Here is a 15,479-nt window from a genome sequence, read left to right as displayed (position 1 = left end):
CCCTTAACCATTAATATCTTCTAACAGTCTTTTGATTGCTTCTTATTCTTTCATCCTTCTTCTTTTCCTCCTCCTTTATTCTTCCTCCCTTCCTCTCTTTTTATCTCTCTCTACCCCTTCCCTCTCTCTCCCTCTCTTTCTCTCTTCCCACCCCTCCTCTCTCCTCTCGCTTTTAAAACTCATATATTGTCAGTATTTAAAATATTACAACTGATTTGGTAAAAGGGTTAGCAGTTTCTTACAAAGTTAAACATGTAGCACACAACCTACTATCTACATAAGAAAAGTGAAAACATATTCACAAATATGTTTACATGGATGTTTACAGCAGCATTATTCATAATAGCACAAAACTGGAAGTAATCCAGATGACCACCAAATAGAAAATGGATACTAAAATTGTGGTATATGCACACAATAAAAAAACTACCTGGCAATAAAAAAATTGAACTACTGAAACACACACAACAACACAAGTAAACCTCAAAAACACTATACTCCTTTAAAATCATAAAATGTTATATATTATATAATTCCATTATGTGAAATTCTAAAAGAAAAAAGTAAAATCAGAAAGACTGAAAGCAGACCAATAGTTGTCTGACATCCAGAATATCACTCAGGCAGCCAGCAGGAGACTCTGCAAAGGGCATAGAGTACCCACTATTTCTTGGGGAACAGTATTACTTTCCCATGGCTGCTGTAACAAATTGCCACAAATTCAGTGGCTTTAAAAAAGGAAAGACAGAAATGTACTGTCTTATGGGTCTAAAGGGCCACAAGTCTAAAATGAGACTTACAGGGCTAACAAAGTGGGGCCACCCTCCCTGGGAAGCACTAAGGAAAATCTGCTATTCACTTCTTCCAGTGTCCAGAGCATTCCTTGGGCTCATGGTCCCTTCTTCCACTTTCAAAGCCAGTGGCATAAAATTGTTCTAATTCTGCTTCTGTTTCTCTCTTCTGTCTATTGAATCTATGCCTCCCTCTTACAAAGATCCATGTGCCTGGGGCCCCTGGGTGGCTCAGTCAGTTAAGCATTCGACTTCAGCTCAGGTCATGATCTCAAGGTTTGTGGGTTCGAGCCCTGCGTCAGGCTCTGTGCTGACAGGTCAGAGCCTGAAGCCTGCTTCAGATGCTGTCTCCTTCTCTCTCTGCCGCTCCCACACTCGTGCTCTTTCTTTTCCAAAAGTAAACATTAAAAAAAGTTTTTTTAATTTAAAAAAAAAAAGATCCATGTGATTGCATTTAGGGCATATCCTGAAAATCTAAAAATAATCTCTATCCTTTAAGATCCTTAATCCAATCATATATATTGAAGTCCTTTTTTGTTTTAATTCTTTGCCATATAAGGTAACATTCAAGGTTCCAAGGATTAGGTGATTGAGATCCTTTTGGGGGGGAGGGGGCACTTTTTTTGCCTACAGCAGAGATGATGAAAATTTCCATGTCTCAACTGTGACAAAATACCAAAAGTGTACATAATTGTTTAAATGCTACACTTAAAATGAACACACTTTTTAAAAAGCTGGAGAGGGGCAGCTGTGTGGCTCAGTCGGTTAATTGTCCAACTTCGACTCAGGTCATGATCTCACCATCTGTGAGTCCAAGCCCCACATCAGACTCTGTGCTGACAGCTCAGAGCCTGGAGCCTGCTTCACATTCTGTGTCTCCCTCTCTCTCTACTCCCTCCCCTTTCTCTCTCTCTCAAAAATAAATAAATATTAAAAAATTTTAAAAATAAAAAGCTGGAGGAAAAATAGGATGTGAAAAAGGAAAGAAGAAGGAAAGGAAGGAGGGAAAAGGAAGGAAGATAATTATCTTAAAAATGGCAAAGGCATGAGCAATTTGTAAAAGAAAATGGCCAGAAACCACCACAGGAGTAAAGAAATGTAAATTAAAACAAAAGATATATGTGGAATTTTTTAAATGGCAATATTCAAAACTGAAGAGTGGTGGGAAAAAAGCTCTGTCATAAATGGGATAATAACTGAGTACATCATCTTTGGAAGACATTTGGTCAGAATATAAAAAAGAAATCAAATCAGCATCATTTTTTAAAGCACTAAGTCACTTTAAGGAATTTGTTTTAAAAAAGAAATCTGTAGGGTGCCTCGGTGGCTCAGTCAGTTAAACATCTTGGTTTTGGCTCAAGTCATGATCTCACAGTTTGTGGGATCGAGCCCATGCTGTCAGTCCAGAGTCAGCTTTGGATTCTTTCCCTCTTCTGGTCTCTCTGCCCTTCCTCTCTCTCAAAATAAACAAACAAATAAACATTTAAAAATAAAAAAAAAGTGGGGTGCCTGGGTGGCACAGTCGGTTAAGCGTCCGACTTCAGCCAGGTCACGATCTAACGGTCCGTGGGTTCGAGCCCCGCGTCGGGCTCTGGGCTGATGGCTCAGAGCCTGGAGCCTGTTTCCGATTCTGTGTCTCCCTCTCTCTCTGCCCCTCCCCCGTTCATGCTCTGTCTCGCTCTGTCCCAAAAATAAATAAAAAACGTTGAAAAAAAATTAAAAAAAAAATAAACAAAAAGAAATCTGTATATCCAGAAATTTTTAGTAATATGAAGATTTATAACAGAAGTTTTAGGGGCACCTGGGTGTGTCTTGGTTGGTTGAGCATCTGACTCTTGGTTTTGGCTCAGGTCATGATTCCCAGGTCAGGTTCTATACTGGGCATGGAGCCTGCTTTGGATTCTCTCTCTCCTTCTCTCTCTGCTCCTCCTCTACTCCTTCTCTCTCTCTCTCTCTCTCTCTCTCTCTCTCTCTCTCTCTCTCTCTCTCAAAAATACAAAAGTTTTATATTGGAAAATTCTAATCAACCTAACTGTTGAACACAAGTAGGACTGCAGAATATTCAAAAACAAATAAAACTGTTTATAATCAGGATTTGAGAAAAATTTATAACCATCTATCTACAGCAAAATCTTATTTTTTCAAAAGAAGACCATACTCGTACATGGAAAAATATTACTCATTTGTTATTTCGGCTTTTGCTTATTTTTACTTTCTAAATTTTCAACATGAAATGTACGTATTTTTATAGTAGAAAAAAGGACACTTAAAACACTTTTCCCTAACCAAATAAATACTGCTTTCACATTTTTGACACTGCCTTTCTACTGAGAAAATAATGGTGAGACAGTTAAGTCTAAAACTTATTAGATTCACTTTTAGAAATCCAAAATCAGGGGTGCCTGGGTGGCGCAGTCGGTTAAGCGTCCGACTTCAGCCAGGTCACGATCTCGCGGTCCGTGAGTTGGAGCCCCGCGTCGGGCTCTGGGCTGATGGCTCGGAGCCTGGAGCCTGTTTCTGATTCTGTGTCTCCCTCTCTCTCTGCCCCTCCCCCGTTCATGCTCTGTCTCTCTCTGTCCCAAAAATAAATAAACGTTGAAAAAAAAATTAAAAAAAAAAAAAAAAGAAATCCAAAATCAGGGAGACTCTTGGGAGGAACTATATAATTTTTGCATCAACAGATCAACCCACTATTACTTCAATCCTTGTTCAGAAAACAGACTGAGAATTTGAACCAAACTAAAGCCTTCCAAACAAGGCTGTTTTCTTTAGACATGGGACATGTGCTGCAATTGTCACCGTTCATTTCCTTTTTTCCATTGAGCCTCTGTAGAATGTTGTCACTTTGTAGATATTTTATCTCTTGGGGAAAAAAAAAATATCAGTGTTTCTTTGGGCCCAGCAATTACTGTAGATATTCTTTCAATACATTTACTGTTTTGTTGGTAGAAAAAAAAGTACATTTAAATGAACCTTTAAAAACAAACGTCATGATACTAAAACCGTCAGAGAGTACATTTTCTGAGAATCAGTGTAAATAAGTATTTTCTTCCAAGGGGAATTAGTTTTAAGACTAAGAATTTATTGATACCTTTAAATGCATTTAAAAACTTAAATTTTTGTTGTAGAGGCTGCTTTTAGGCTACAGGCTTGAGCAACGGAAACCTGAGCAAGGCAAAGGGCCCCCAGAGACTACAGAGCTAATGCAAACAGGCTCTTTAGGCAGCCTGCCTCAAAACAGACGTAGGCCCTAACTGACCAATGGGCAACTTACACACAGGCACAGTTCCTAAAATTACCAAAAAAGAGAAAATTCCACATGTTTCCTTACTTCCTCACTCCACCCTGTAAATATAGCCCCTCTCCACCACCTTGTGGCTGACAGTCTCTTCTTTACTGTCTTGCCTGCTGCTCCCTTGCCATATATTTAAGAAACTTCTATTTCTTTGTTCTGCCTTTGGTAAATTCCTTCACTGCCCACACCACTGGCCCCCATCCAGTGAGAACATGCCACAATTGTATTATCTGTCTAAAATTCAAACAAGGACATATAATATAATATAATGGAGATTCATGCCTGGATATGATTTCCAAACAAGTCATGCAACAGATGTCTGCATCAAAATCAATCAGAAGAATTTTACTAGGGGCGCCTGGGTGGCGCAGTCGGTTAAGCGTCTGACTTCAGCCAGGTCACGATCTCGCGGTCCGTGAGTTGGAGCCCCGCGTCAGGGTCTGGACTGATGGCTCAGAGCCTGGAGCCTGTTTCCGATTCTGTGTCTCCCTCTCTCTCTGCCCCTCCCCCGTTCATGCTCTGTCTCTCTCTGTCCCAAAAATAAATAAACATTGAAAAAAAAATTTTACTAAAGTAAATATTAACACTATGAAAGAATTTGTTTTCAAATTTGATTGAGAGACACTGGAGGGTGGTGTCAATTCTATACATATCACTAACTATCTATAATCCTATCAATTTTCTTGTTTTCATTGCTAACCATTTCCAAATTCAGTGCTCTCACATTCTCTGACTCACTGTACCTTGGTATTCCAGCTCCTAACTCCACCACTCAGGATATTAACTCAAAAATGTCTTATGTATTTTGTTAAGGTAACACCAGCTTCTGTAACAAATAAACCCACGAATTTAGTGGCTGACACAATGAAATTTTTGAGAGATTTTTTTTTCCTCCTCTAGCAGACTACATGTTTCTACTTGATGATCTTCAGTCTAATTCAGGATTGCAGTTTCCTTCTATCTTGAAAAAAAGAAAAAATCCCTCATAATTGTTAGCATCTAATTAGCATAAAGGGAACAAGGAAATATGGTGATGATACACTTGGCCCCAAAGTAATAGAACCCACTTCTATTCTCATGCCATTGATTAAGAACTACTCCTATGTCCACACCTAAGTGCAGGGGTATTGGGAATTGTAACCCTTGCATAGAAAGTTGCTCCCCAAGACATCTCTACCTTATAGGGTAGAACAGTGCAAGAGCCACACCTAAAACAAATGAGAACCAATAAGGAAGAAGCCAAAGTCAAGGAGGCCTTTAAGAGGAAGTACATTAGTTTTGCAACAATATATCAGTCCATTAAAGCTCTTAGATCTGTAGTCACACTCCACATGACCCCATGGCATTCACTCTCCAATGAATTCTATAACTATACCGGCCCAAGACAGACATAGAAGGATTTTACAAAGAGGTGACATTCTAATCTCTTCATTTACTTCAGTTCTCACTCCTTCTCAATTCACGATGGCCCATTGTCCATTAACAAGAGATCAGTTTCTCCCAGTCTATGGAAAGGGGAGATCAGAAAATACATTCCCAGCCTATCCTTTCCTTAATTTTACTTCTTCAAATTCTAATGCTCTTTTTACCATTCATGATATTCTGATGGCAAATTGGTCGTGCAGCCATAATAGCACCTAGGTTACCTAAATTTTACTATCAGGAGTCTGATTTCCAGTTCATGGGATCAAACTCCAGGTCAGGGTCTATGCTTTTAGTGTGGATTTTAGGGAGGATTCTCTTTCTCTCCCTCTCTGCCCTGTCCCTGCTCAAATGCACAGAAGCTCTCTTTCTCAAATAATAAATAAACTTAAAAAAAAAAGGAGTCTGATTTCCCCATTCAAGAGGGATGTATAAGTCTAGCCATCTGCCCTATAGACAGAAATCAAGATCTCTAACACATAATGAAAGCGAAGCCAGATTCAAAGCCTTTGTCTATCTGACTTTATTCTAATTCTGCAGGAGAAACATCAGCCTTCTACAAACTAAACTTGTTAGTACAAAATACAGTAGCAGAACAAAAAAATTAAAGGTTTCTGTAATTATGGTTCCATATCTAAATACAAGTTACAAAAACAAAATCTAAAAAACAAAAACAAAATCAGAATCCTAATGTATAAAATTACTCTGGCTTGGATGTATGATAGGTTCTACCCAATCTTGGAGCATAGCTTTAGCCTCTAACAGGCTCATGGTTTTTCAAGAATGCAGCCATCATATACAAAATACCAGAGCCGAAAATGAATTGAGTACTTCTGTGAGAACACACAGATTTCCTCAATCTGAAAGGAAGTAAAATTTCCAGAAAACACACAGGAAGGATAGGCAGCTTCAGAATTTATACAAACATGTAGTAGGGAAATTCTGACTAAATATATTGTCACATAAAATGAGTTAAATATACTTTTTGCCTATGAATATATAGCTTAGTTTTAAGAGGCAGATCCTCTAAATATACATATAGATGTGTGTACATAAACACACTCTAACTATAAATGCACACATACCCATTCATAACACATCTTTATGAATAATGTAGATGAGCATTTTAAATATTTATGATTTGGAAGTTACCAAAAGACATCTTAATTTATATCAACATACTCTGTAGAGTTAAAATATATACCAAAAACTAGTCTAGCATTTATTAGGTCACTCTCCGTTGCTTCCTTTTTTTCTGTGGTGAGGACAGGTCAGTGTGTACCTTGGCACAGGAGCATCATCCTTTGGGTTCTGTGTCCCCAGAATTATTTGACAGATCAAAGTTGAGCACGGGAGCAACTCAGAGCACAGTGCTGAGAAGGACCAATAAAGGAAAACATCCGTCCCTTGTTGCTTCCATGATAATTAATTTATTCACGTGGCACCTGTGATGTGGCCATTGGACATTTAGTCTGGACATTAGTGTTCAAAACATGACTTGGTCTTATGATAGCTATTACAAAACTCACTTAAATGTCCTGAACTTTTCACCCAGTTTTTTAAAATTTTTTTAATGTTTATTTTTTAATAAAGAGAGAGACAGAGCACGAGCAGGATATGGGCAGAGAGAGAGAGGGAGACATAGAATCCGAAGCAGGCTCCAGGCCCTGGGCTGTCAGCACAGAGCCCAACGTGGGGCTCAAACTCACAAACCACGAGATCATGACCTGAGCCAAAGTTGGACGCCTAACCAACGAGCCACCCAGGCGCCCCTTCACCCAGTTTTTAAACAAGAATAATAATGCCTTCCACACACACTGCTATAAGGTATGGATTGGATTAAATAATCACGTTCCAATGCTCAGCACCCATAAAATCTGTAGAGGGGCACCTGGGTGGCTTGGTCAGGTAAGCGTCCAACTCTTGATTTCAGCCCAGGTCATGATCTCACAGTGGTGAGATTGAACCCCTGTAGGACTCTGTGCTGAGCATGGAGACTCCTTGGGATTCTCTCTCTCCTCTCTGTCTCTCTCTGCCCCTCCCCCCATCTCAAAATAAATATTTTTAAAGTATCTACTGTATACTTGAGGGTATGTACCCATTAGAAGGACAGGAACATAGGTCAAGCAAAAAGGGATGTTTTAGGGTCATTTTCTGTTACAGACTTGCCTGGGGGAATATAATCCCTCACGAATATATGAAGTGCATAAATAGGTAAGTGAAATGGAAAACTATGACCTCTGATTAGTGTCTCTACAACTGGAGATCTAGAATATACCAAATGTCAGTATGCCAGTACCTAAGTCGCTACTTACAACTTTTTGCATTCCGTCCACATTACCATCAAAGCATATAACAAAAATCTGTCTCGTGTTAAACGTGCACACACCTTTTGCCATCTCAGGATGAAAGCCACTTCCAATCCTGGATCACAACTCTCTCATCTTTGCATACCTCCAATTCCTGGCACACATCCCTTGTGTATAGTAAGTGCCCAATAAATTTTGGTTGAATCGAGTGACCGAAAAGCAAATTAAATAATGATGATGAAATATATATGTATGAGACATTCCACTCTTTGAAAGTTGGAAGTAAAACAAAGAATCGGGGAACTTTTGGTAATACAATTGGGGTGGTAGCTATGAGAGGGCTGTACACACAGAATCAAATCACAAAGGCAAGTGGCAGCAGCAGCCTAGCGGGAAAGAGCAGTCCGTGCTCTCCAGATGCAGAACAAATAAGCCTGAAGAAATATGGTAATTGTTAATAATATGAAATTGACAAGAGAATGGGGAACCACCTTGACATTTGATTACTACTTAGTCAATATTCAAGCTCACAAGAAGGTGAGCAGATGTTAGCCAAAGCAGATGTGAACACACATATAATAGAATAAGGACTAAACAGATTGGGCTGGTTGCTTGCAATGTATATTTGTTGGGTGGAAACAACAAACCCTTCAAACTTAATCCAACAAAAATGAGGCATTTGGTTCATTTCCTTCAGTTTTTCTTTTCTTTACCTCCAAGAGACTTTATCGAAAGTCTGAGATAAGGCAGTTTGACAAAACCTTTTACCATTTGTGCAATTCAGCTGTCCAAAATCACCCCTATTTTCTCCTTGCCAGGGCCCAAGAATGAACCTAAGTGGGAACTTCTCATTTATAACAAGGAGGAATATAAAAATAAGTGGAATCAGAGAGTTAAAAATATCCAGAACTTGAAGTCCAAAAGCTAGAAGGTCACACAAATATATGAGGCTCAAGCATCAGTATTTTTTCCCCAAGACTGCAGGTAATTCTTTTTTTAATTTTTTTCATGTTTATTTATTTTTGAGAGAGAGAGAGAGAGAGCACGAGTGGGGTAGGAGCAGAGAGAGAGGAAGGCACAGAATCCGAAACAGGCTCCAGGCTCTGAGCTGTCATCACAGATCCTGACATGGGGCTCGAACCCACAAACCATGAGATCATGACCTGAGCCGAAGCCGGATGCTCAACCAACTGAGCCACCCAGGCACCCCTCCAGATAATTCTAACATATAGCTAATGTTTGAGAAATACTGGGTTAGAGACAAAAACAGATCTTCCCATAAATTGATAATGGCCATGTGAGTGAGACCTTAAGCATTCCCTGGAACCTACGTTGAGGGGAACGAATGGCAGCAAATACTTTAAGATACAGCTCTAGTCAAGCACATTTGATTTCACAACCAGGTTCTGGCTCTCTTGAAGCTGAAAAAGGAGGAGGAGGAGAAGAAGAAGGCATAGAAGGAGGAGGAAAATACAGATAAGAATGAGGAGATGAAAGAAGAAAAAGAGGAAGAAGGGAGGAAATGTATTAACAACAGCAGCAAACATTTATGTCGCACTAACTCTACACTAGGCACTGTTGTGAGTGCTTTGATCTGAAACTTCAAAGCACCCCATGAGGCTCATGGCTCCACTGTGCAGAAGGAGCTACATTTTGCAGTTTTCTATAGTTTCGACCACATATGGGATAGACCCTGGTATCCCTGGGGACAAAGCAGATTTTATACTCTGTTTCCCGCTTGTAGGATGTTGGGGGCTGATGAATCATGGTCTCCAACAGTGAGAGACCTTATAGCCTCGCTCTTGGTTTCTTTGACAGTACAACAGTCTCAATCGCTTTAGTAGATTTCTTACCCATTGGATGGCAGGTAGTTAGCTCATGAACCAAAACCAAAACAAAAACAAAAACAAAACCCACACACACAGTTGTTGTTGTGTTGTTTTCCTTAACTTTTTCTCAATTTGCTCTATTTCTTTGTTTCTTTCAACTCCTTAGTTCCAGACTGAGTGGTGAACACCTTGGACTCATTCACTTCTGTTAGAGAGCCACACTTTCAGTCTTGCTCTGTTTTCTAAGTTATTAGCCCAATTGAAATCATTTTCTAGACATTATTTAATCCACTGAGAGGTTTCAACAGTGAGTGGAGCAGCTATACTCTTGATTTTATCATTGCTATAAGCATCAATTTTAGTTGAATTTTATCCCTCAAAACATTTCTCAGTTTTATCTTCTATTTGTTGTTGACAGTGAGTGCCTGACAACCCCACATATTGCCAAATTTGTGACTAGTCTCTAATCCCTTTCATTCATGCTTGCAAATCAAGATATTCTTTGCTAAGGTCATCTCTGTATGTGATCTTTTATGAAATGTAGCCAGCATCAGTCAACACACACTATTAATATCTACTTTCCCAAAGTCTTTCCCTAAGGATACAGGCTCATTAGCTACTTGATATGCCTTCCATATTATCAAAGATTTTACCAAATAACTTACCATTGCAAAACATCCTTCTGGATTCTGATAACAGTCTTGCAGTCTACATCTAGTCCCTAAGATGATGCACATATTTCATGTTTTATTTTGTTTGTTTTTATTATGGCAGCATCCTACTTTTAATTGCCAGTTAACCACTATAAATGCTCAGTGGCTTAAAAAAAGTATGGTTTATTTCTTACTCACATCATATGTCCATCACAGGGCAGCCAGGGGCTCTACTCCACGTTGTCTTCACTCTTGACGTTAGAGCAGTCACTGTCTAGACTCCTCAGGTGCTGTGGAAAGTAAAATTACACGGTTTTACATAACAGAAATTGGACCCTCCAATCTGAAAGTGAACAATGGTCCCATTACTCACAGTGCATTGACCAATAATAGCTGTATGGCCCCACCTACAACAGGGCCAAGAAGTGAATCCTACCATTAAAAGAACAGCACTACTGAAACCACACCCCCTACAATGTAATCTCCACACTACACCCAACTGAGCTATTTAATTATGTTACATATGTCATTGCTCTACTCAAAACACTCCAATGGCCTACCACCTCAGTTAGCAAAAGAGCCTAATTTCATACAATGGCCTCCAAGACCCTCCATCATCTGGCTATCGGCTACCTCTTTGCCTCATCTCCCACTCTTTCTCTCTCTCACTCTGCTCCAGCCACATCAAACTATTTGTTAGTTCTTGTACGTGTCAAGCTTCCTTCTGAGTCAGTCTTTGCATTTGCTATACCCCTCTCCCCCTTGGCCTGGAATATTCTTTCCACAGATATCTTCATGGACCACCCCTTCACTTTGTCACATGTCCACTCTAACATCATCTTACCAGAGAAGTCTTTCCTAACACACCTATATAATATGCAACCCACTCCTCTGATGCTATTTTCTAACCTCCTTGCTCTGCTTCATTTTTCTTTAGGTCTGAGTATTGCCTAGCATAATACATATTTGTGTTTATTGTGTGTATTCCCCCAGAAAATATTAGGTTCTTGAAGGAAAGACATTTGCCTGCTTTATTCAATGTAAGACCTTAGGAGTCTAATGTAAGCCTGGCATCTAGTAGGTGCTCAATAAATCCTTCATGAATGGATGGATGAATGAATGAATGAATGAATGGGCCAATGAACACAGTGCTACTCCAAGGGCAGCAAAGTACTAAGACATAATATACCATAAGGAGTATCTGATTTTTGGAGGAAAAAGAAAAAGATAAAAAGAAAGTTAGCAAAGATGTTTTTCTTCTTCCCAATCTCTCCTGTAACTTGTCTGGGTTACTAACAGGATCAGTATTTATTTAGTAAGAGGATAAGTTAGTAATAGGACACAATATACCAAGGAAGTATACAGGCCTAAATTTCTTTTTTTTCCTCTCTCTTTTTTTGCTGTGACTCTTTAACCTCCACTGATTTTAAAGTGTATCATGCTTATATTCTCAGCACTAAAACATGTGGTTAAGGAAAAGAGAAATGTCCTTAAACTGAAAACTAAGACAAAACTCTGCAGACACTTGGAAAAGAGAGTGAATGATGTAATCAGGAAATACTTTTGCCTTGAAGATCTATGGTGACAGTTCTAACACATAATATAACAAGATCCAGATTAAAAAGTCATCAATCTCTATGACCTATCAGGTGATATTTTCCCAATTAAACAAAATAGGAAACTAAGGCACTGAGCAGTGTAACTGATCATTTACATTCCAAGAAATTATGAGAAGAAGTAAGCCTACTACTAGTTTCTGACCCCTGGCTTATCTGTTCCACATCTATGTCCACATTTTGGCCTCATTCTATATTCATTTGAAGGAGGATTAGGTAATTTGTCTTTGACAGCAGAACTTGCATTTGAGAAAACCAACATCACACTCTAAAATAATAGATAAAACATTTCACATAAGCATGAATGTCAATGTAAAAATCTACATAAAAGAGAAATTGGAAGAGTGTTTATAAATAAATGGTTCGGTATCCTATTTTTCCTGAGAACAAAAATGACTACAATTTTGTTGATTGCTCATCTCCTTTTCTCTCTCTTCCTTAACAACAGGCTGAGTTTCTCCTGGACCTAAAACTGGCCCTAAATATATATTCATGTGAATACTCATTGACTGTCTGGTCCAGTGTTTCCTCAGTAGTTTTCCTCATAAACTCCATTCACATCTTTCAAAACACAAATTTTCAAAATCATTTCTAATATAAGTTTAGGATACAAATTGAGTTTGTACACCATGACCAAGTGGAATTGATTCCAAGTGCAAAAGGCTGGTTCAACATTCAAAAATAAATGTAATCCAGGGTGCCTGGGTACCTTAGTTGGTTGGTCATCTGACTCTCAATTTCAGCTCAGGTCATGGTTTCAGGGTGATGGGATCAAGCCCTGCATCAGGCTTTGCACTGACAGCATGGAGCCTGCTTTGGATTCTCTCTCTTCCTCTCTTTCTGACCATCCCCCTTCTTTCCCCCTCCCCCTGCTTCAAAATAAATAAATGAACTTAAAAAAAATAAATGTAATCCATTATATCAACAGGCTAAAAAGTAAACATCACATGATCCTATCAATAGATACAGAAAAAGCATCTGAAAAAACATAATACCCATTCATAGAAAGAGCTCTCAGTAAATTCAGAATGGGGGAATATTTTCAACTTGATTGTATATATTCCTAAAAAACCTATAACCAACATCATACTTAATGATGAGAAACTCAAAGCATTCTCACTAAAATAAGGTACAAAGCAAGGAAATCCCCTTTCATCACGCCTTTCAACAACGTACTGGAGGTTCTTGCTAATGCAATAAAGAAAAGACAAGAAAAGACAAAAAAAGGTATACAAATTGGGAAAGAAGATATAAAACAGCCTTTGTTCACATGTAACATGGTCATCAGCACAGATAATCTGAAAGAATCAACAAGAATAACAACAAAAATGCTTAGAACTAATAAGTGATTAGAGCAAGGTTACAAGACACAAGTTTATTATACAAAAGTCAATCATTTTCCTATACACAACAAGTAGAACTTGACATTAAAAACAATACCATTTACACTGTCACAGAAAAAAGAGAAATATTTAGGTATAAATCGAACAAATATGTAAATGATCTAAATGAGGACAACTACATAACTCTGATAATTAAATCAAAGAACTAAGTAAATGGAGATTTTTTTCCATGTTCATGAATAAGAAGACTTAATAATATCAAGTTTTTCCCAAACTTGATCTACAAATTCAATGCAATCCCAATTAAAGTCCCAGGAAATTATTTTGTGGATATCAAAAACAAATTATAAAGTTTCCGTGGAGAACATAAGACCTAGAATAGCCAATACAACATTGAAGGAGAAGAACAAAGTTGGAGGACTGATGCCACCCAACATCAATACTTCATATAAAGTTATCGAAACCAAGACAGTGTAGTATTGGCAATAAAATAGACAAATATATCATTGGAACAAAATAGCCCAGAAATAGACCCCCCCACCATGAATATACTCAATTGATCTTTGACAAAAGAGGTACAGTGGAGCAAAGATTGTCTCATCAATAAATGGTGCTGGAACAACTGGGATGTCCACGTGGAAAAATACATACATACATACATATATATATATATATATATAGAGAGAGAGAGAGAGAGAGAGACCTTAGATATATACCTCTAGACAAAAATTAACTCAAAATGGATCACAGACCTAAATACAGAATGCAAAACAATCAAATCCCAAGAATATAACATAAGAGAAAACCTAGAAGGTATGGCAATGCCTTTTTAGACACGTCAAAGCCATGACCCACAAAAGAAATAATTGATAGGATAGACTTCAATAAAAATGTCTGCTCTGTGAAAGACAATATCAAGGGAATGAAACGACAGCCACAATCTGGGAAAAATATTTGCAAAAGACACATTATCCAAAGTATACAAAAAACCCTTAAATCTCAACAATAAGAATCCATTTTTTAATGTGCAAAAGACCTTACCAGACACCTCACCAAAGAATATATACACATGGAAAATAAGCATATAAAAAGATGCTGTACAATGAGATACTACTAAACATAGACAATTAGAATAGCCAAAATCCAGAACACTTTCTATACCAAATGCTAGCAAGGGTATAGAGCAACAGCACCTCATCTAAATTGTTGATGGGAACAGAAAATGGTACAGCCACTTTGGAGGACATTTGGAAGTTTCTTACAAAACTAAATATGCTCTTACTATAGGATCCAGAAATCACATTCCTTGGCATTTACCCAAAGGAGCTGAAAACTAACGTCCACCCGAAAACCGTGACACAGATGTTTACAGCAGCTTTATTCATAATTGATAAAACTTGGAAGCAACCAAAGATGTCCTTCAGTAGGTGAATGACTAAATGAACTGTGATGCATCTAGACAATGGAATGTTATTAAGCACTAAAAAGAAATAAGCTATTAAGCCATGCAAACAGATGAAGGAAGCTTCAATACATATTACTAAGTAAAAGAAGCCAATCTATAAAGGCTACTGCTGTATTATTCTACCCATATAATATTCTGAAAAAGGCAAAACTATGGAAGCAATAAGATCCGTGGTTGTCAGTTTGGGGGAGGTGCAGATAGGCAAAGCACAGAAAATTTTTAGGGCAGTGAAAGTAGTCAGTAGGATGCCATAATGATAAATATATGTCATTATACATTGGTCTAAACCCACAGAATGTATAACACCAAGAGTGAACACTAAGGTAAACTATGGACTTGAGTGGTTACGATGTGTCAACATAGGCAGATCCCTGTTAAAAAAAAAAGAAAAAAAAAAAGAAGAAGAAGGTACTATTCTGATGAGTGATGTTGATAACGGGGGAAGCAATGCATGTGTAGGTGTAGGGTATATGGGAAATCTCTATGTCTATGTCTTTAAAAAACCGCGAACTGCTCTAAAAAACTAAAGTTTTTAAGAAAGAGATTCTTTCAAAAAATTCAATATGTCAATTAGTAAAAATTTTATTACATAATATGTAATTTAATATTGTGAATAATATGTAATAGAGGCCCAACAACAACAAGATACCTACTTTTCTCAAGTGCACATAAAACATCTTTAAAGATTGGCCATATGTTAGCTTGTAAGACAAGCTTCAACATATGTAAAAGAATTGAAATTATACAAAGTATGAC

General features: G+C 38.0%; 1 long non-coding RNA gene across 2 annotated transcripts in view; it reads right to left on the bottom strand.

Annotated features, from left to right (window-relative positions):
- Nucleotides 1-15,479, bottom strand: part of LOC123381495 — a 656,019-nt gene that overhangs the window by 158,673 nt on the left and 481,867 nt on the right. For both annotated transcript variants that reach the window (XR_006588558.1, XR_006588557.1), the window contains exon 3: nucleotides 10,498-10,589. This is a non-coding gene — a long non-coding RNA (uncharacterized LOC123381495). The remainder of the gene's footprint in view (nucleotides 1-10,497; nucleotides 10,590-15,479) is intronic.

This window comes from Felis catus, chromosome D4, assembly GCF_018350175.1.
Source record: "Felis catus isolate Fca126 chromosome D4, F.catus_Fca126_mat1.0, whole genome shotgun sequence".
In the NCBI taxonomy this organism is placed as follows: Eukaryota; Metazoa; Chordata; class Mammalia; order Carnivora; family Felidae; genus Felis; species Felis catus.
Note: the sequence above shows the minus strand (reverse complement) of the source record. Positions and strands in the feature narration are given on the sequence as shown.